This window comes from Sciurus carolinensis, chromosome 3, assembly GCF_902686445.1.
Source record: "Sciurus carolinensis chromosome 3, mSciCar1.2, whole genome shotgun sequence".
NCBI classification, from domain to species: Eukaryota; Metazoa; Chordata; class Mammalia; order Rodentia; family Sciuridae; genus Sciurus; species Sciurus carolinensis.
Genome location: NC_062215.1, coordinates 177,066,382 through 177,087,274, shown reverse-complemented (window position 1 = coordinate 177,087,274; position 20,893 = coordinate 177,066,382). Strand labels below are relative to the sequence as shown.

The 20,893-nt window shown below is 40.1% G+C and overlaps 1 pseudogene; it reads right to left on the bottom strand.

The window, feature by feature from the left end:
• Nucleotides 1–18,811: 18,811 nt before the first annotated feature.
• On the bottom strand, nt 18,812–20,426 carry LOC124979728 (UDP-glucuronosyltransferase 1A9-like; annotated as a pseudogene).
• Nucleotides 20,427–20,893: the final 467 nt, after the last annotated feature.

Here is a 20,893-nt window from a genome sequence, read left to right as displayed (position 1 = left end):
GGTCAAAACAGGCAGCTGTACCCTAAAATGCACATGCACCAAAGGGAAACCAAACAAATTTTGAGTATGTGAATCATGGCAACTCCCAAGAAAACTAACCAAGTTCCAATCACCGATAGTAAGGAAATGAAGATGTAGGAGATGTCTAAAAAAGAATTCAAAATAATTTTTAGAGAAGGCAATGAACTACCAGTTTCTCGGGTGGAACTTTTCATAAAATTTTGGAAACACATACATAAATAATTTGCAAACATAATTTAATATTTAAAAACAGAATTCCGAGCATTGAAGAAAACCAGGATTGAAGTGAAAAATTCAAATGGAATCCTTAATAGCTGAACTGTTTAAGCAAAAGGAAGGAACAACTATCTGAAAGATGAAACACTGAACTGACCCAGTCAGAGGGGACTGACCAAGCATTAAGAAATTCTACAGGGATCATGGGACTTCATCAGGAGACAAAGTCTTTTCATTACAGAATTTAATTAAAGGGGAAAAATGGCTGACCAGAAAATATAAGAAGTGAGGCCTAAAATCTTCCTCCACTGTGACAACAGATGCCAGCACACAGGTAGCAGAACCACAGAGTTCTCCAATAAAATTCAGTCCTAAGAGGAGAACATCAACTCACCAAATAATCAAACCATCCAATCTCTAGACAAGGGCTGCGGATGTAACAGGGAGGTAGAGTGTTTGACACCATGTGTGAGGTCTCATGTCCAATTCCCATACCCCAACACACACCACCACCACCACCACCACCACCATCATCATCATGGCAAAGGAAAATATTCTGAGAGCAAAATGAATAGAAAACATATCATATACAAAGGACCACCACTATGTCATTCGGATTTCACAGTAGAAACATTGCATGCTAAGAGAGTAGGATCATATATTTAAAGAACTAAAAAAAAAAATGCCAACAAGAATGCTTTATTCAGCAAACCTGCCCCTCAGAAATTAGGAACAAGTACTAGTTTTCAAAACAAAAGAAAAGTTAGGGAGTTTATCACTGCTGGACTAACCTTCTAGAAATTTTTCATCAGAAATACCAGACTACAAACAAGATCTGCTAATTAACAGTGTTGAAAATATGAAAGCCCAAAACACAAGAGTGCAGATGAAATAGAGCCATGTTCAGTACACACCAGGACTGGGATGAGAGGGCCTGAGACCACATTACCTGGCATACTGAAAAGTAAGGTGAGACAGCAAAAATAAACTGTCAAGGCATACACATGACAAAATGATGCAGATTATGACATTTAAACCAAAAAATGTGCAGGTAGGAATACTCATGTGCACTTAGGGCATCCAAGGAAACTTAATTTGATATCAACTTGGAATTAGACTTTGTAAGTAAAGATATTCTATATAAACCTCATGATAAACACAGGGGAAAAATCTTTAGTAGAAATCCAGAATGGTAAGAAAAAAGATACAAAGCATATCACTCCATTCCAACCAACAAACCACAAAACAAGAAACAAATTATCGACACAACAACCAGGAAAAAAAAAAAATCTTGAGTGAGACATTTTTAAGTCTTTACTTATCAATAATTACCACAAATGTCCATGGATTAAATTTTCCAATGGATCAAAAAGAAAAATTTCTTTTTGAAATAAATTTTCAGACTGAAGGATTGAATGGGTTTTTCAAAAGATATGCTGCCTAGGAGGCTCACCTCACTTTTAAGAACACATGCAGACTGGAAGTAAGAAGCTGCAAAAAGAAATTCTACACAATGAAAAGTAAGTAAAAGTAGACATAAAACATAAAAATATATGTTGACCAGACAAAACTGACTGAATAATTGCAGAGGAGCCTCAAGACGGCAGAAGGGACACTGGCCCTGGTTTGCTCCTCTACAGGAGTGCAATTCCAGAGGGAGTTAGAGGTCTTCTGTGATGCCAGGCTCTTGATATCACCACTGCTGCCGGAGAGACCTGACACCATGTTCCCAAGCACAGTAAACAAGGAAAACGTGCAGCTGAAGGTGGACTTAGTCCTGGTGTCTGCTAGTCATTCAGGACATGGGACAAAGTAGCTGCAAATTTAAATAAGGACTCTGATCGTGTTTATTCCTCACTAGACCGTGGTCACACAAAACCTTGGCATGGGTCTGAAATGGTGCCCCTCCAAGCCAGCTGTCCAGCTCACAGTGCTGGCTCAGTGTTCCCTGCCCACCCACCGGCACCAGGGCAGACACGGCAGCACTAGACACCCTCACAAAAATTGGTGCTGCCTTGCCACCCAAGCCTATCATCAGGGGTCTGGCTTTTTATCATTTTTCTCACTAATATGCTCCTTTATTGAGGATTTCTATTACCTTTATGAAATTGTGGGTCCATAATGCTTGGGATTCTCCCTGCTGTTCCGTCACGGCAGACCCCTTGAGAAGAGGCCCGTGCTGTTGCCGCCAACGCCACAGCCAAAGCCACCTGCCACCACCCGGAGGTCTTCTCTCCGCATGCCGCCCACACTGACACCACTGCCGTCCTGACTTTCCCAGGGGCCACTGCGCTGCTGCTGCCCCCGAGGTTTGCTGGAGAGTGCTGGAGCTGTGGTCACACAGCACCTTCGTCCTGGGGTGCCAGCCGCACCTGGGGTCAGGTGCCAGCCCATCTGCACTACTCCCATCTTGGGGCACAGCTGCCTCTGTCTGGGGATACCACCCAGGACCTGTGGGTCCATGTCAGGGTGCCAGGGGCGTTGGCTGTACCTGGGGTCTTCCACTGGGAGTGCTGGTGACTTGCTGCCGCTTCTCAGGGTCGCTCCTCTGTGTGAGCACATCCCTGGTGGTCTCTCTGCAAATTGGAATGGCACTGAGATCTTGGGACTGCAACATGCAGAGCCTGGAGGATCTGAAACCCAGACCGTAGGGTAGTGACTGGGTCTGCATGTGCTGGGTGGGCCTGGCAATCCCATGAAAAGTCAGAGACAGGGCTGAGAAGCTTTGGAATGCCGACGGACATAGTCCTTCAATTTTCCATCGAGATTTTCTTTTCTTCTCTACCATCTCCACTATATTTAAAACCAGGTATTTTTCATCCAGCAGTTTATTGAAGACTGTGATAGATGAATGATATTTTGCAGTTTTGTTGTGTATTCTTATATTTTTATTTTTTTTCTTTATATATATATTTTTCCTCTTGCTCATCTGCTTTCCTGGATTCTCTATGTATTCTCCTGCTAACAGTCAATCTCTATCATTCCTCTTCCACAATGATTCTTACTTTGGGCTTCTCTCCTCCACCTCATAGACATCACATCCTGCCTACTTCTGTCTCTCTTTATCTACCATTTGAAATTGTAAATCCTTTTAGCAAATTTACTGTATTGTTGAGGGCCGTCTTGGACAAGATGGCGCCTGGCAGTGAGCCAAAGGGCACTGGATACCAAAATAAGGAAGTACCCAAAAAGGTTGCTTGCCTACTAGTTCCTTGGAGACTTATGACGTGTTAACACCAGGCTCTAGGATTGGCTATCCAATATCATGCCCCGCGTGAACAGCTCGTGATTCATATAGTGCTATGCTGACATTCCTCTGCACGCTCTCCTGCGTGAGAGAAAGCTTTGCTATAATTAGCTGATAAGCTAGGAGCCTGGGGGAGGAGAGAGGGAGAAGGTAGAAGAAGGGAGATAGTGGGAGAACAAAGGAGGCAGGAAAACATGGAGGACGGAATAAATCTCGTCAACCAAAGATTGGTGGTGTCTCCTTTCTCCGCGCCGGTTCCGCTGGATGGAACAAGTGGTGGCCCGTACGGGGAAATTCTTTCTCCTTCTGTGTCCTCCCAGGTAAGTAACTTAAGGTAAGGTATAGGAAAACTACGTAACTTAAAGTAAGCTATAGGAAAACTGTAGGATAACCTCCCGGAAATCTCTGGCCAGAGTGTATAAGGGGGAGGTCACACAGTCCCGGTGAAGGGACCCCACAGTCCTGGTGAAAAGGACCCCACAGTCCCGGTGAAGGGACCCCAAAGTCCCGGTGAAAGGGAACCCATAGTCCCGGTGAAGGGACCCCACAGTCCCGGTGAAAGGGTCCCCACAGTCCCGGTGAAGGGGATCACATACCTTGGTAAAGGGAGTCTACATTACCCTGGTAAAGGAGGTCAGAAAACCCCAGTAAAGGGAGGTCTCATAACTCCAGAATGGGGTCACAGTGTCTAGAAATCAAATGATAAGAGTCATACAAGATGTATTTAAGGATAATGGGACTGCCATAAATCGATCTACTGTGACACACATGTAACCACATTGGCCAAGGTTAGTCCTTGGTTTTTGGAAGAGGGAGTCCTAAATATTCCACAATGGGAACATGATAAAGAGGATCTTATTAAAGGAGAAAAGCAATCCCCATTACCTAGAGGTACTTTTCCCATTTGGCAGCTCATTAAGGAATGTCTAACATCTAAAAAAGGTAAAATAATAACTTTAGTAAGAAAAGGAAATATGTGTCTGGAAGAGATAAAGAAACAATTAAGTGTAACTTCTCATAAAGAGGTAGAAGAGGAGGAGGGGCTTACTGGGGAGGAATTAGAAAGAGCATCAAGGACACGGTCGCCCCCATCAGTTATATCGGGAAGGAATACCAATCCCTTCCTGGAGGCAGCAGCTCCCCCCCAAGCAGCCTGGCCCCTATATCCCCCAAGATACCCTTGGGTGGAGTTAGCTCATGCTATAAATCAGATGGGTTTTTCACCACGGGGAGAAGAAACCCCCCTTAAGGAAACCTCAGCAGACAAATAGACAAAGATTCCACCAACCTCTGGATTTCAAAACAGTAAAAAATGTTAAGGAGGCAGTGGCTACATACAGCCCACAGGCCCCATTTACAATTAGTATGTTGGAATCAGTATCGGGGCTAAATCTAGTGCCGGAAGATTGGAAAAGGCTATGTAAAGCTGTGCTATCAGGGGGACAGTACCTAGTGTGGAAAACTGCATGGCAGGAAGCCTCATTAGAAAAGGCACGCTGTAACGCTGCCGCAGGCTTTCCCCAAAGAAATGTAGAAATGCTGACAGGAGAAGGAAACTATGAAGGTATTCAACAGCAGATTATTTATGATCCTGGGGTGTACGCACAAATTGCTGCTGCTGCCACTAAAGCCTGGAGGTTAATTCAAGGGACAGGAGATTTACAGGGGCAGTTGTCCAAGGTGATTCAGGGGAGTAACGAATCATTTGCAGATTGTGTTGATAGACTAATCCAAATGGCTGCTAGAGTATTTGGGGATTCAGAACAAGCTATGTCCTTAATAAAACAATTAGCTTATGAGCAAGCAAATAGATGGTGTAAAGAAGCTATAAGACCATGGAAAAATAAAGATTTAAGTACTTATATAAAGGTCTGCAGGGATATCAATGATGCAGTCATTACAGGACAAGTAATAGCTGCTGCTCTTCATGGGCCAAATCAGGGGCAATCAAGAGCTAAAGGAATAATATGCTTTAAGTGTGGGCAAGGAGGGCACTTCAGAAGAGACTGCCCTGAAGGGCCCATAGGATTAAAGCCCAGGAGAACACCTAAGACTAGAGAACAGCAAGGGACAAATCAACCTGCCCCAGGTCTCTGTCCCCGGTGCCCAAAAGGAAGGCACTGGGCGAGATTTTGTACATCAAGATTTGACATAGAGAGAAATCCTCTTCCTACCCAGTCAAAAAATGGCTAGGGGGGCCCAACCTGGGGCCCTCAAATATACGGGGCCTTTCAGAATCCCATAGTCCTGATCCCCACTCACAATCCTTTCCAACTATCTCCTCCTTGTCCCGAGGAACATCAGGGAGCGGGAGATTGGACCTCTGTGCCTCTGCCCGACTTGTTTTAACCCCAGAGATGGGAGTACAAGCGGTCCCCACGGGCATACATGGACCACTCCCTGAGGGCACAGTAGTATTATTGTTGGGGCAGAATTCCACAACTCTGTCAGGATTACAAGTATTTCCAGGAGTCATTGATTCTGATTATACTGGAGAAATAAAGATTATGTTATCTTCCCCTCGAGGGGTATCTGTTGTTTCTCCAGGAGATAAAATAGCACAAATATTGATATTGTCTAGCCATCATGGGGCCTTTCCCAGTTCACAAAGGACTGGAAAAAACAATGGGTTTGGATCCACAGGATCATGTGTCTTTTGGGCACAATCAACAAAATATAGACCCATGCTTAAATTAAAAGTTAATGGTACTCCCATAGAGGGTCTAATAGACACAGGTGCTGACATCTCTATTATAAGACAGAAAGACTGGAACAAATCATGGCCTGTTACAGCATCCAGTACTACCTTACAGGGACTTGGATTTGCCCAAACCCCATTACAAAGTTCAGCTGTATTATCTTGGGAGGACTCTGATGGGAAAAGGGGAACATTCCAACCTTGTGTATTAGCTCACCTGCCTGTCACTCTTTGAGGAAGAGACATTTTAACACAGATGGATGTTGTCATTTCTTCTTCCGTTGAGCAAAATATGTCCTGTCTAAACCCAACTGTTTTGCCACTCGTGGTGAGACAAGGTTATATCCCTGGAAAAGGACTAGGCAAAAATTTACAAGGTGTTATCTGCCACATTCAAGCCGAAGGACAAACAGGGACTGAGGGGCTGGGTTTTCAGGAGGGGCCACTGAACCATTACAGATAACATGGAAAGCCAATAATCCTATCAGGGTCCCCCAGTGACCCCTTTCTAAAGAAAAAATAGAGGCGGCCCAGGAAATAATCAACAATTGAAGGAAAACCATATCATTCCTTCCACTTCCCCTTGGAATACACCCATTTTTGTCATAAAAAAGAAGTGTAGGAAAGGGCAACTTTTGCGAGATCTGAGAGCCATAATTTCCAGTATGCAGATTATGGGCCCGGTGTAACTGGGTCTCCCCTCGTTAGCTGCTGTTCCAAAACATTATCATATCATCTCTATAGATATAAAAGATTGTTTCTTTTCCATTCCTGTGCATCCCGAGGATAGACCTCGATTTGTCTTTTCCGTTCCTTCTTTAAATGATGCAGGGCCTACTACTAGATACCAATGGGTGGTCCTTCCCCAGGGAATGGCAAATAGTCCCACTATGTGTCAAATATATGTTGGCCAGGCTATATCACAGATTAGACAAAATTATAAAGAACTTTATTGTCTCCATTATATGGATGATATTCTTTTGGCTCACAGAAAACAGGAGACTTTATTTAGGGCATTTAACAATATTATTAATACCCTAGAAAAATGGGGATTACATGTGGCCCCAGAAAAGGTGCAAACCCACAGCCCTATTACCTTTCTAGGACATCAAATATTAGATACCTGTGTTAGGCCACAAAATATTCAATTAGGCTCGGAAAAGCTTAAGACTCTAAATGATTTCCAAAAATTATTAGGTGATACAAATTGGATAAGGCCAAATTTGGGAATCACCACTGGTCAACTTAAGCCTCTGTTTGATATTCTCCAAGGAGATTCAGATCCTACATCCCCCAGAAATTTAACTCCTAAAGGTAGAAAAGCCTTGAGTTTAGTAGAACAAGCTTTAGAAAATGCTCATAGTGATAGAGTTGATCTATCCTTGCCTTTTAATCTCATAGTATTAGATTCTAAATATACTCCTACAGGTCTATTGTGGCAAACTGGACTCCTGATATGGATCCATTTGCCAGTGTCCCCCAAAAATGTTTCCCTGTATCCTGTGATGGTAGCAAATCTAGTTACATTAGGACTTAAGACAGCCCTTCAAGTTTTTGGAGTTCATCCTCAGACAGTTATTGTCCCATACACAGCAAAACAGATTGAAATACTAGTTATCAATAATGAAGATTGGGCAATTGTCCATTGTTCCACCATGGCCACATTTGATAATCACTTGCCAAGTTCACCTATTGTCAGCTTCTTCAAAAGACATCCTGTTATTTTCCCTCAGGTTGTTAAGGCTCAACCTATCCCAACAACAAATACAATCTTTACAGATGGCTCCTCCTCCGGCACAGCTACAGTAGTTTCTGATAAAGTACAGACTGTTATTACTTCTCATGAGTCTGCTCAAAAACCTGAACTAGAAGCAATACTAACTGCCTTACAAACATTTCCTGGGGAACCTTTAAATATTTATACTGATAGTCTCTATATTGCCCAGTTTGTGCCACGGCTTGAGACAGCTGGACCCATTAGTCTTCAATCTACCTTACAACAATGCTTTTATCAAGTACAAACTCTTCTGTGGGCTCGCAAAGAACCTTTATATATAGGCCATATCAGAGCACATTCAGGCTTATCTGGGCCTTTAGCTCAAGCAAATTCTACTGCAGACTCAGCTACTCGAGATCCTCATGTGTTTAATATTGTACAAGAAGCAATTAATTTCCATAAAGATTTTCATGTCAATGCTACTACTCTCAAAATAATATATAACATTACAAAAGAACAAGACAGAAATATAGTAAAACAGTGTCCTGCCTGTGTGCCTCATTTATCTGTTCCTCATTTTGGAGTCAATCCTAAAGGACTCCTTCCAAATCATCTATGGCAGATGGATGTCACCCATATCCCTGAATTTGGTACTTTAAGATTTGTACATGTAACTGTAGATACCTACTCAGGATATATATTTGCTACCGCCCATACAGGGAAAAAGACAAAAGATGTAATCAGTCATTGCCTTCAAGCCTTTGCTACTATGGGAAGACCAAAATCATTTAAAACAGATAATAGGCCTGCGTATACTTCTTCTTCATTTCGACAGTTTTGCTCAAAGTTTAATATCTATCATTCTTCAGGATTGCCCTACAATCCACAAGGACAAGTTATCGTGGAAAGGGTTAATCAAACATTGAAAGTCTGCTTAACTAAACAAAAAGGGGGAATAGGGGCATTAGCCCCTCCCAAGAACAGACTTAACCTTGCTTTATTCACCCTCAATTTTTTAACTTTGGATGCTATGGGCTCTACTGCGACTGATAGACATTTTAGTGGAAAGTCTGGTGGCCATCCACAAGCAATGTGGAAAGACATCTTGACTGGGTCCTGGAAAGGACCTGACCCAGTATTAATTTGGGGGAGAGGATCTGTTTGTGTTTTTCCTCAGGACCAACAACAACCTATCTGGGTCCCGGAGCGCTTGGTAAGAACTATCCATAAGAAAGAAAATGGCACCGAAATACAAAATGATGGTGATGGTGGTAAGCCTGCTGTTGTTAGCCCTTCCTGAAACCTTTGGGGATATATCACTCATGACACACAAGTTTTCCTCAATTATTTCCTAGTACAGAACTTCTAGGTATCCCTTACCTACCAGCTGGTTCCACTGTATAGCCACTTATTACTAGTCTAAACTTCAAGTTAAAAGGTAGTCTTTGCTTACTCTGGTTACCACCTCAGAAACAGCCATGATACAGGGAGGCAATCCCTCTCTCATTCAATAAAGGTGCCGTCAAAAGCAAGCCTATAGAAAGGGAAGTAATACACCTGTTTATAGTTATACAGGGTGCGAGGCCAATTACTCTTCCTTTTATCAGGCTTTCCCCCCTACTCCCGTATGTGTCACGTCTCCATTTGTGTTCATTCTGTCTAACAGTTCTAAGTTTAATATTAACATTACTAATAACAATGATAATGATACTGAGGTCCTTAACTGTGTTATGTGTTAAGAGTGTTATGTGTCTAGTTGTTTGGGATGCTTCACTATTTCCTCAGGTTGTGATTGCCAGGATTCCAAAATTCATTCCAGTCCCAGTGATCTTAATTCATAGTGAGTGGAATTTCCTACCCGTGAAAGCAAAAAGAGATTTTGGTATCTCAGTCATTATAGCCTTCGCTGTTGCTGCAGCGGCTGCTGCGGCTGCTGCCACTTCTGCTGGACTTGCCCTACGAACTGCTATTCCTATTGCTCACGTGCTCAATAATCTGTCACAAGCCACTGCCGAAGCAATGACAGCCCATGAAAACATCAATGCGCATCTCGCCACAGGAATCCTGATTCTAAACCAAAGAGTGAACTTACTACAAGAATAAGTGGACATGTTGACTGTTACCGCACAGACAGGCTGTCTAGTGCACGCTCAAGCACTATGTGTTACCCCTATACCCTATTCTAATATTACTGCTGCTACAAATCTGTCCAAACAGCTTGGAAGCATGCTTAATGGAACATGGACTAAAGAGTTTACTAATTGACTACCTTATTAAGAAATTCTATATTTGTGGTAAATAGTACTCAGGTCAAGGTCCCGGGTATACCAGAAGCCTTTAGTTTCTTACAGTAAGCGTTACAATTTGGTAAACTATGGATGGGAAGTTTTGCTATGATGGGGTTGTTGTTCTTGCTGTTACTGTTGCTGCTCAGATATCTGTTGTCTCTAAGGAGTCGTCAAAGACAGCAAGCCTTAGTGGTACAGCAAGCCCTTATGGCCATGGGCCAAGGCTCTGATCCTCAGATTTGGTTCTCCCAATTACAGAACTGGTAGTCAATGACGGGTAAGCACAGGGTGGACTTTATAACAACCTAAGACAGGGATCAAAGCATGCCAACAGCTCTTTGACTCCCAATGACGGGTAAGGATAAAGTCTGACTCTGGCACCTAAGACAGGCACAGTCGCTGTCCTTTTCTTTTTATAACAAAAAGGAGGAGCCTGTTGGGGGCCATCTTGGACAAGATGGCGCCTGGCAGTGAGCCAAAGGGCACTAGATACCAAAATAAGGAAGTACCCAAAAAGGTTGCTTGCCTACTAGTTCCTTGGACACTTATGACGTGTTAACACCAGGCTCTAGGATTGGCTATCCAATATCATGCTGCACATGGACAGCTTGTGATTCATATAGTGCTATGCTGACATTCCTCTGCACGCTCTCCTGCGTGAGAGAAAGCTTTGCTATAATTGGCTGATAAGCTAGGAGCCTGGGGGAGGAGAGAGGGAGAGGGTAGAAGAAGAGAGATAGTGGGAGAACAAAGGAGGCAGGAAAACAGGGATGACGGAATAAATCTCATCAACTAAAGTTTGGTGGTGTCTCCTTTCTCCGCGCCGCTTCCGCTGGCCGGAACACTGTATATATCGTAGACAATAATTGAAGTCATCATTTCTGTGAGAAAACTGTGGACGTCTTAATAGAACTACTGGGTTTGGGACTGTACATTGTTTGCATTGTGTGCTGCTGATATTGCTCTCCTCCTTAAAGCAAGGTACTAAAGACCTTCAGGGACATTACGAGTCTGCAGGGTAAAATCTGTGCTTCCTCAGATACATACTGCTAGATGGGAAAACACAAGAACAACATGAAAAGACAAGGGAACAAAGTGCCCCGAACAAACAAAGATGCTCCAATAACAGAATCCACTGACAACACAGTAGAAGAAATGTCAGAGTAGGAGTTTTCAATGTACACAGTTAAACTGATCAGCCAAGTAAAGGACAAGATAAGGAGTGAAATCAAAGAGAAAATACAGGAAGTGAGAGATCACTTAATAAAGAGCTCTAGAATGTGAAAAAAAAAAAATCAAGCCGAAATCCTCAAAGTGAAGGAATAAATAAAATTATACGTTCAATGGAAAGTGTCACCAACAGACTAGGAAGACAGAACCTCAGGGAATGAAGACAAAATATATAATCTTGATAATGAAATTGACCAGGAAGAGAAGGTGGTAAGAAACCATGAACGGAACTTCCGATAATTATGGGATAACATGAAAAGACCAAATTTAAGAGTTATCAGGATAGATGAAGAAGCAGACACAAATCAAAGGGATGCACAATCTCTTCATGACATAATATCAGAACATTTCCCAAGCCTAAACAATGAAATGGAAAATCAAATACAAGAGGCTTATAGGACCCAAAATGTACAAAATTATAGCAGACTCACACCAAGACACATTATAACACAGAGAATGAGGATAAAATCTTAAAGGCCATGAGAAAAAAATCAAATTACGCATTGGGAAAAACCAATTTGGATCTCAACTGATTTCAAAACCCACACCCTCAAAGCTAGCAGGTCCTGGAATAATACATTTCAAGCTCTGAAAGCAACTGAATGCTAACCAAAAATTTTATATCCAACAAAATTAAGTTTCAGATTTGAAGATGACATAATAACCTTCCACGATAAACAAAAGTAAAAAGAAATCATAACTAGAAAGCCTGTACTACAAAACATTCTCAACAAAATATTCCATGAGGACAAATTTTTAAAATGTAAAAACCGGCAAAGGGAGGAACTACACTGAAGGAATAGTCAATCAAAGGAGAAACCAAGTCAAATTAAAAAACAGAAATAAACCAAAATGACTGGGAATACAAATATATCCCAATAATAACCTGGAATATATGGCCTAAACTTATTAATCAAAAGACATAGGCTTGCAGATTACATTAAAATACAAGACCCAATGGTATGCTGTCCCCAAGAGACTCACCTCATAGCAAAGACATCCACAGAGTGAAAGTGAAAGGATGGGAAAATCATATCACTCACATGGATCACGTAACAAGCGGGGGTTTCCATCCTCATAGCAGATAAAGTGGACTTCATGCCAAAGTTGATCAGAAGTAAAAAAGAACATATCATACTAATTAAGGGAATTATTCATCAACAAGCCATAAAAATTGTAAATATTGATGCCCCAAATAATAGGGCAGCTATGTACATCAAACAAACCCTTCTCAATTTCAAGAATCAAATAGACCACAAAACATTAATACTGGATGACTTCAACACCTCTCTCACTATTGGACAGATCTTCCAAACAAAACCTAAATAAGGAAACTATAGACTAAAGAACACAATCAATAATTTAGCCTTAACAGGTACATATACAATGTTTCATCCATCAACAAACGAATACACTTTCTTCTGAGCAGCACACAGGTTCTTCCCTTAATTAGACCATATTTCATGCCAAAAAGCAACTCTTAGTTAAAGAAAAAAGAAAATGGAGGTAATACTCTGCATTCTATCACATCATAATGGAATGAAATTAGAAATTAATGATAAAAAATAGAAGGTATTCTAACACCTGGAGACTAAGGAATACACTATTGAATGACAAATGGATAGCAGAAGAAATCAAGGATGAAATTTAAAAAATACTTAGAGGTAAATGAGAATACTGATACAACCTATCAAAATCTCTGGGACACCATGAAGGCAGCACTAAGAGCAAAGTTCATTGCATTGAGCTCATTCATTAAAAGAATAAAGAATCAACAAATAAATGACATAACATTATATCTCAAAGTGCTAAAAATAAGAACAAATCAACACCAAAAACAGTAGAAGCCAGGAAATAATTAAAGTCAGAACTAAAAATTAATGAAATTGAAACAAAAGAAACAACTTCAAAAATTGACAAAATGAAAAGGTGATTCTTTAAAAAATAAATAGAATCGATAAACCCCTAGCCAAGCTAACAGAGAAAAAGAAAACTCAAGTTACTAAAACACGTGATGTCAAAGGAAATACCACAATAGACACAACTGAAATACAGAAGATAATTAGAAAATATTTTTAAAAATTGCTTTGCTTTTATTAAAAAACAAAGCAATTTATGTATTTTTACAGAACTGAGGCTGAACCCCGGGGCATGCTACCTCTGAGCTACAACCCCGACCCTTTTTCATTTTTAATTTTCAGACAGGTTTTTGCCAAGTTGCCAAGGCTTGTCTCAAACATGTGATCCTGCTGCCTCAGCCCCTGAGAAGCTGGGTTGCCAGCTGTGCACCACCACACCTGGCTTAATACACTTTATTTTTTAGAACAGTTTTATTCTACAGAAAAATTGAGTGGATAGCACAGAGAATGACCCTTCAACAGTTCCCCTATTTTCAAAATTTTTCCAGCTCAGAGCAGTTACAATTTTGTTACAATTTTTTTGCCCCCTCCCCTCCCCTCATTCCACTCTGCCCAATCCAAAGTTCTTCCAATCTTCCCTTACCTGCCACCCTCATTACATATCATCATCCAATTGTCAGAGAAAACATTTGGCCTTTGGTGTTTGGGGACTGGCTTATCTCGCTTAGCATGATATTCTCCAACCCCATCCACTTACCTGCAAATGCCATAATTTTATTCTTCTTTCAGACTGAGTAATATTCCACTGCATATATATGCCACAGTTTCTTTATTCATTCATCTATTGAAGAGCATCAAGGTTGTTTCCATAATGTAGCTATTGGGAACTGAGCTGCTATAACCATTGATATGACTGTGAGTGTATTATGCTGATTTTAAGTCCTTTGGGTATAAGCCGAGGAGTGGAAATACAGAAGATAGTAGATATTAGTTTGAAAATTTATACTCCAATAAAATAGAGAATCTTGAAGACATCAACAAATTTCTAGAGACACAGGACCTATGCAAACTGAATCAGGAGAACATACATGATTTAAACAGATGGATTACAAATAATGAAATGGAACAAGCCATCAAAAGCCTACCAATCAAGAAAAGCCCAGGACCAGATGGATTCTTGGTTGAGTTCTAAAAGACCTTCAAAGAAGAATTAACACCAATACTGCTCAAAGTATTCCATGAAACAGAAAAGGCGGAAGGGGGAGTGGAGGAACTTTGGATTGGGCAACGGGGAGTGAGGGGAGGCGAGGGGCAGGGGAGTAGGAAAGATGGTGGAATGAGATTGACAGCATTACCCTAGGTGCTTGTATGATCACACAAATGGTGTGACTGCGTCATGTACAACCAGAGAAATGAAAACCTCTGCTCCATTCATGCACGATGAATCAAGATGCATTCTGCTGCCATCTACAACTAACTGGAACAAATTAAAAGAAAAAGAATAAGAGGGAACCCTTCCAAACTCCTTCCATGAGGCTAATATCACCAGGATACCAAAACCAGACAGACGCACATCCAAGAAAGAAAAATACAGACCAATATCCCCAATGATCATAGATACAAAAATTCTCAATAAAGTTCTGGAAAATCACATAAAAGAACATATTTAAAAGACAGTACACCAGGATCAAGTGGAGTTGATCCCAGGGATGCAGGGGTGCTTCAATAAACTCGATTCATCACATCAACAGATTTCAAAACAAGAATCATATGATCATCTCAATAGAGGCAGAAAAAGCATTGGACAAAATACAGCACCCCTTTATGTTCAAAACACTAGAAAACTAGGGATAGTAGGAACATACCTCAACATTGTAAAAGCCATGATAAACCCAAAGCCAATATCATTACAAATGGAGAAAAACTGAAAGCATTCCCTCTAAAAACTGGAACAAGACAAGGATGCCCTCTTTCACCACTTTTATTCAACATCATCCTTGAGACACTAGCCAGAGCAATTAGACAGGAGAAGGAAATCAAGGGGATATGAATAGGAAAAGAACTCAAATTATCACTATTTGATGATGACATCATTCCATATTTAGCATCTCAAAACAAAAATCACCAGAAAACTTCTAGAGCTCATAAAAGAATTCAGCAAAGTAGCAGGAAATTAAATGAACACCCATAAATCAAGTGCATTCCTGTATATCAGTGATCAATCTACTAAAAGAGATATTATGAAAACAGCCCTGTTCACAATAGCCTCAAAGAAAATAAAATAGGGAAATCAATCTAACAAAGGAAGTGAAAGACCTCTACAATGAAAACTACAGAACTCTAAAGAAATAAATTGAAAAAGACCTTAGAAGATGGAAAGATCACCCATGCTCTTGGGAAGGCAGAATTAATATTGTCAAAATGGCTATACTACCAAAAGTGTTATACACCTATAATGCAATTACTATTAAAATCACAATGATGTTCTTCATAGAACTATAAAAAGCAATCATGAATTTCACTTGGTAAAACAAGAAGCCCAGAATAGGCAAAATAATCCTTAGCAAGAAAAGTGAAGTAAGAGGCATCACAATACCAGACCTTAAACTACACTACAGAGCTATAGTAAGAAAAGCAGTATGATATTGGCACCAAAATAGACATGTGGAAAAATGGTACAGAATAAAAGACACAGAGACAAACCCACATAAAGACAGGTATCTCATATAGACAAAGGTGCCAACAACATTCACTAGAGAAAAGAAGCCTATCCAACAAATGGTACTGGGAAAACTGGAAAGTCACATGTAACAAAATGAAATTAAACCCCTATCTCTCACCCTGCGTGCACCTCAACTCAAAGTAGATCATAGATTTAACCACTAGAACAGACTCTGTGACTAACAGAAGAAAAAGTAGGCCCAAATGTTCACCATGTTGGCCTAGAATCTGTTTCTTAATGAGACTCTTAAAGTTCATGAAGTAAAACCAAGAATCACTAAATGGGATGGATTCAAACTAAAAAGCTTCTTCTCAACAAAGGAAACAATCAATAATGTGAAGAGATAGCCTGCACAATAGGAGAAAATCTTTACCACATGCACCTCAGATAGAGGATTAACCTCCAGGATATATAAAGACCTCAAAAAACTTCACACACACACACACACAAAAAAATCCCAGTCACTAAATGAGCTAAGAAACCGAACAGACACATCACAAGAGAAGACACACAGTGGATCAGCAAATTTATTTTAAAATGTTCAACATCTTTAGAAATTAAAGAAATGCAAATCAAAACTACTCTAAGATTTCATCTCTCCCAGGGCAGAATGCCAATTATCATGAACACAAGCAACAATAAATGTTGCTGAAGATGTGGGGGGAAATGTACGCTCATACATTGCTTGGTGGGACTGCAAATTTGTGCACCCATTATGGAAAATGGGATGGAGATTCCTTAGAAAACTTGGAGTGAACCACCATTTGACCCAGCTCTCCCACCTGGTTTATATCCAAAGGACTTAAAATCAGCACATTACAGTAAAACAGTCACATCAATGGTTATAGCAGCTCAACTCACAATCACTAAACTACGAACCAACCTAGATGCCCTCCAACAGATGAATGCATGAAGAAAATATGGTGTATATACACCATGGAATATTACTCAGGCTTAAAGAAGAATAAAATCATAGCATTTGCCATTAAATGGATGGAACAGGAGAATATCATGCTAAGCAAAGTAAGTCAATTCCAAAAAACCAAAACCTGAATATTTTCTCTGATATGTAGATGCTAATTCCCTATAAGCGGGAGTGGGGGCTAGGGAAGATAGAGTTACACTGGATGAGGCAAGAGGTGAGTGAAGGGAGGGGAGGGTGGATGGGGTAGAAAGGACAATAGGATGAATTGGACATTATTACCCTAAGGTCATATATAACTATATGACCGATGAGATTCAACATCACGAACAACCAGAAGGATGAGAAATTATACTCTATCTATAGATGATGTATCAAAGTGCAGTCTACTGTCATGTATAACTAATTAGAACACATTTTTTAAAAATACCTTAAGAAGAACTTCTGTACATTACTTTCATGATGCTCTTGATACACATGCAGGAATATACATACAAAATCGCACTAGCTATAATCTTTCCTTGTCACAGAGTAGATGCTGTTAACACATTGACACCTACTTTAGCGAATACAAACACTGAATGCTTTCCCAAGAGACACCTGCCAATTTTAAACAAAGACCCAGAAACACACACACACTCCATAGCTCTCTGGATGAAAATTTTTACAGTGTACCTGGGCTGTACCCAGGCTCCTAATCTATGGGCCCTCTGCGATCTCAATTCCACTTTGAGAATTGTGCTTGCATTATATTTATATTTATAAATGTATAGTGTCTCATATTTAAGTTTACCACAGACCAACTCACTCAGAACACGGTAGTGCCTCATAAGTAGGTAAGTCAATGGGACAAAACTGAGAGTGCCGAGCACAAAAAATAAAAACATATATACATACTGCAGTTCAGTGCAATGGATGGAGAAAGGAATTAGGACCAAAAGATTTTGGGACATCAGACGATACTTGCAGGAAACTAATAAAATTAGATGCTTGAACTCTATACTTAAAGGACTCTTTGCAAAAGAAAAAAGGTAGCTACACAGGAAGAGTTGACAAAAATGAAACATGATGTGGAAAACTGTTTCCACATCTCAGGTCAGGAAAGATACACAAGTTCAGATCCAGAAACTCTTAAAGAAAACCTTTACCACTTTAAGGTCACAAAATTGAAAATCCTACACCATAAAAGATGAAGAACAGCTCCTGAAAGTTTATTCACAGCACATATTAAAAAGCTGTGTCAATATCCAAATAGACGACTGGAGAAACTAGTTATAAAAAGACAGAAGCTATAAGAAAAATGGCTAACAAATGTGAATTTGAAATTCCCAAGAGAAGAAATGCAAATGCCCAACATATCTGTGGAAACAGGAAGCAAAAACCAAAGCAGTTACACTCAATATGTTGCCCAGAAAATCGACAAAACTTACAAGTTGCCACACCTGGACCTGGAGAACGTATGTAAAAGCTACAGCTCTCATACACAACTGATCAAAGAGGGCCGGTGCTCAAGACCCTGCAGGCTGTTTAAACGTAACAGGAGCACAGCATCTGACCAGTAGCTCTACTCCTAGGACAATCCCAGGTACAAAGAAAACAGCAAGAATATGGAAACATGGGAGTGGGGAGAAAACATTTCAGAATGGTCACTGCAGTCTTGTTCAAAGCGGCAATGAGCACAAACATTTTCAGTATCTATCACTATTGGTTGGTTCAAAAGAAAATGGCATTTAAAGCTTTCAATGCCATTAGCTGAATGAAAATGTTGACTTTATAAGTACTGGACTGTGAACATGTCTGCAATACATTGGCGAGAGACATGCAAACTAAAGAACTCATGTACACTTCATTAATAGATATTATTTAATAAAACAGGTGCAAAGTTTGCAGTAGATGCATGAATACAAATACAGTAATTTCAAAACAGGAAAAAATACAGACAAAACTGCTCAGAACACTTTCCTCTAGGATTGGCAAAAGTGAAAGGTTCACATCCTAATGTGTTTCTCAGGGTTCTTCTGAAGCACTACTAGAAACGGAGCTTAGAAATGACATAAATTCCATCACTGCTATGCACATCAATATCAACGAGGCCAGCTTTATAAAATTTGCTAACCCACGGTTAAGGAACAGGCACAAAACAATTGTTAACCCAGGAAGAAATTCCAGATGCAATGAATGCAAATAACAAGTCACAGCTCAGTAAGGAATCTTTCTTAACGCCCAAAGCCAGTTTTCCTCTGTGTGCCAAAGGAGACACAACATACCTTGGGCAGTGGCTTCCCCTGGTGGCAGTTGATTCCACCTATGAAGATCATGTTGGGCATCACAGGTCTGGGATAGTCCAAAACAAAGTCAGTTCGTAGTAACCAAATGGATACTTGGCTGAAGAGATCATATGGTGTGACAGGAGTTTGGAGAACTTCAGAGGCGATTTCCAAGGCAGTTTTGAAAAAATGGGGGCAAACTAAAAGCTCCCCCAATCGGTTTATATGGTTCTCTACTCTCTCCTTGAAAGTCATGGTACCTGAAACCTTCATGAAATGTCTGGGAACATAAGAGAGAGGACTGGGGCACTGAGCACCTTCTTCAAGATAATGGCATAACACTCCCCTGGCTAAGACCACGGATGGAAGTGAAAAATATTTGGCAACAACTAAGCCACACACATCAAAAGGATCCAGAAACACTGCATCAAAAGAGCTCTTCTTTAACAAGTCCACTAATTTCTTCTCATTAAACAAACTCCTACACCGTGAAAAAGTGATGTTAAAAACTGCCTTGGATGAGCCCATTGCTAGACCATACAAACTTTGTTCTGGGGTTTTCCATTGAGTGTCAAGAAAAAATTTGAATTCACGGTCCAAGTCCTTCAGAGTGTAAGAAGTTGAGTAAGTCTTTCCTGTAAAGTTGGATGCCTTCCCCAGTTATTTCACCTTAGGAAAAACCTTAAATAGCTTTAGCTGTTTTACATACATACAACCAACTTAGTTACACACAGATTTGTTGAAACTTGCCCTTTGTTTACCCACAGACTTTCTTAGCACTTACTTAGACCCTCATGTATTCCATCACACAGGCACTTTCTTACCCAGAAACATTTTCTTTTCCTTTTTATTAAATATATTTCCAAACCCAGAACCTTTTATTCTCTCTTTCCTACCTGTTGACCCCTTTCTGTTCACATTCTGAAACAACTCTAACTGAAACACAGTGAAAGGGGAGATGGTAGCTCTAAATCCAAGTCTAAGAGCTCCTTGGAGCTTTGCAGAACTGGAGGGGGAGCAGGGGGAAGTGGTAAGGGAGCAGATGGAACACTCACTCTCCAAGTTGAGGTTTTATCTGTTAGAACATAACTCTTAATAACCTTGTTTTTAGTAATGACACAAAGCAATTTTAAACTCTTTTTAATTTACCAACCTACGAAAACACCAATAATGTTTAAGTATGATACCCCATGGAATTTGAGGAGTTAAGAGTACCTGATGTTATTTAACAATGAGCATTTTAACTTTGTAAATTAACCAGACGTCTCTACAAACACATTTGAGTAATCCCATACATGTTAACTCCAATTTATTTATTTTATAAAAACCAAGATATCAGACAAGTGTCCTGAACAGGATCCGTTGCCTCTTTCCTGCTGAAGAAAAGTCCTAGAAGCAATTGATATTAGACATATTATTAACATCAATATTTTATTAGCTTAACCACCTAGAGAGTTGTGAGTTATTTTTTAAAGACATTTTACTTTCATTAGTTTACCCAATTTAAATTGAACCCTTTTAAATCATGTGAATAAAAGTATTTGGATCCATTTTTAAATTTTAATTTTAAGAGCGCTCAGTTTTGACAAAACATGACATTAGACAGCACAACATAACACATAACACAAAATCAAAGGCCTTGTAACTTTATAGGTAAATGTTCATTGTAATGAAACAGCTGTTTAAAAACTTCAGTTGAATAAAAA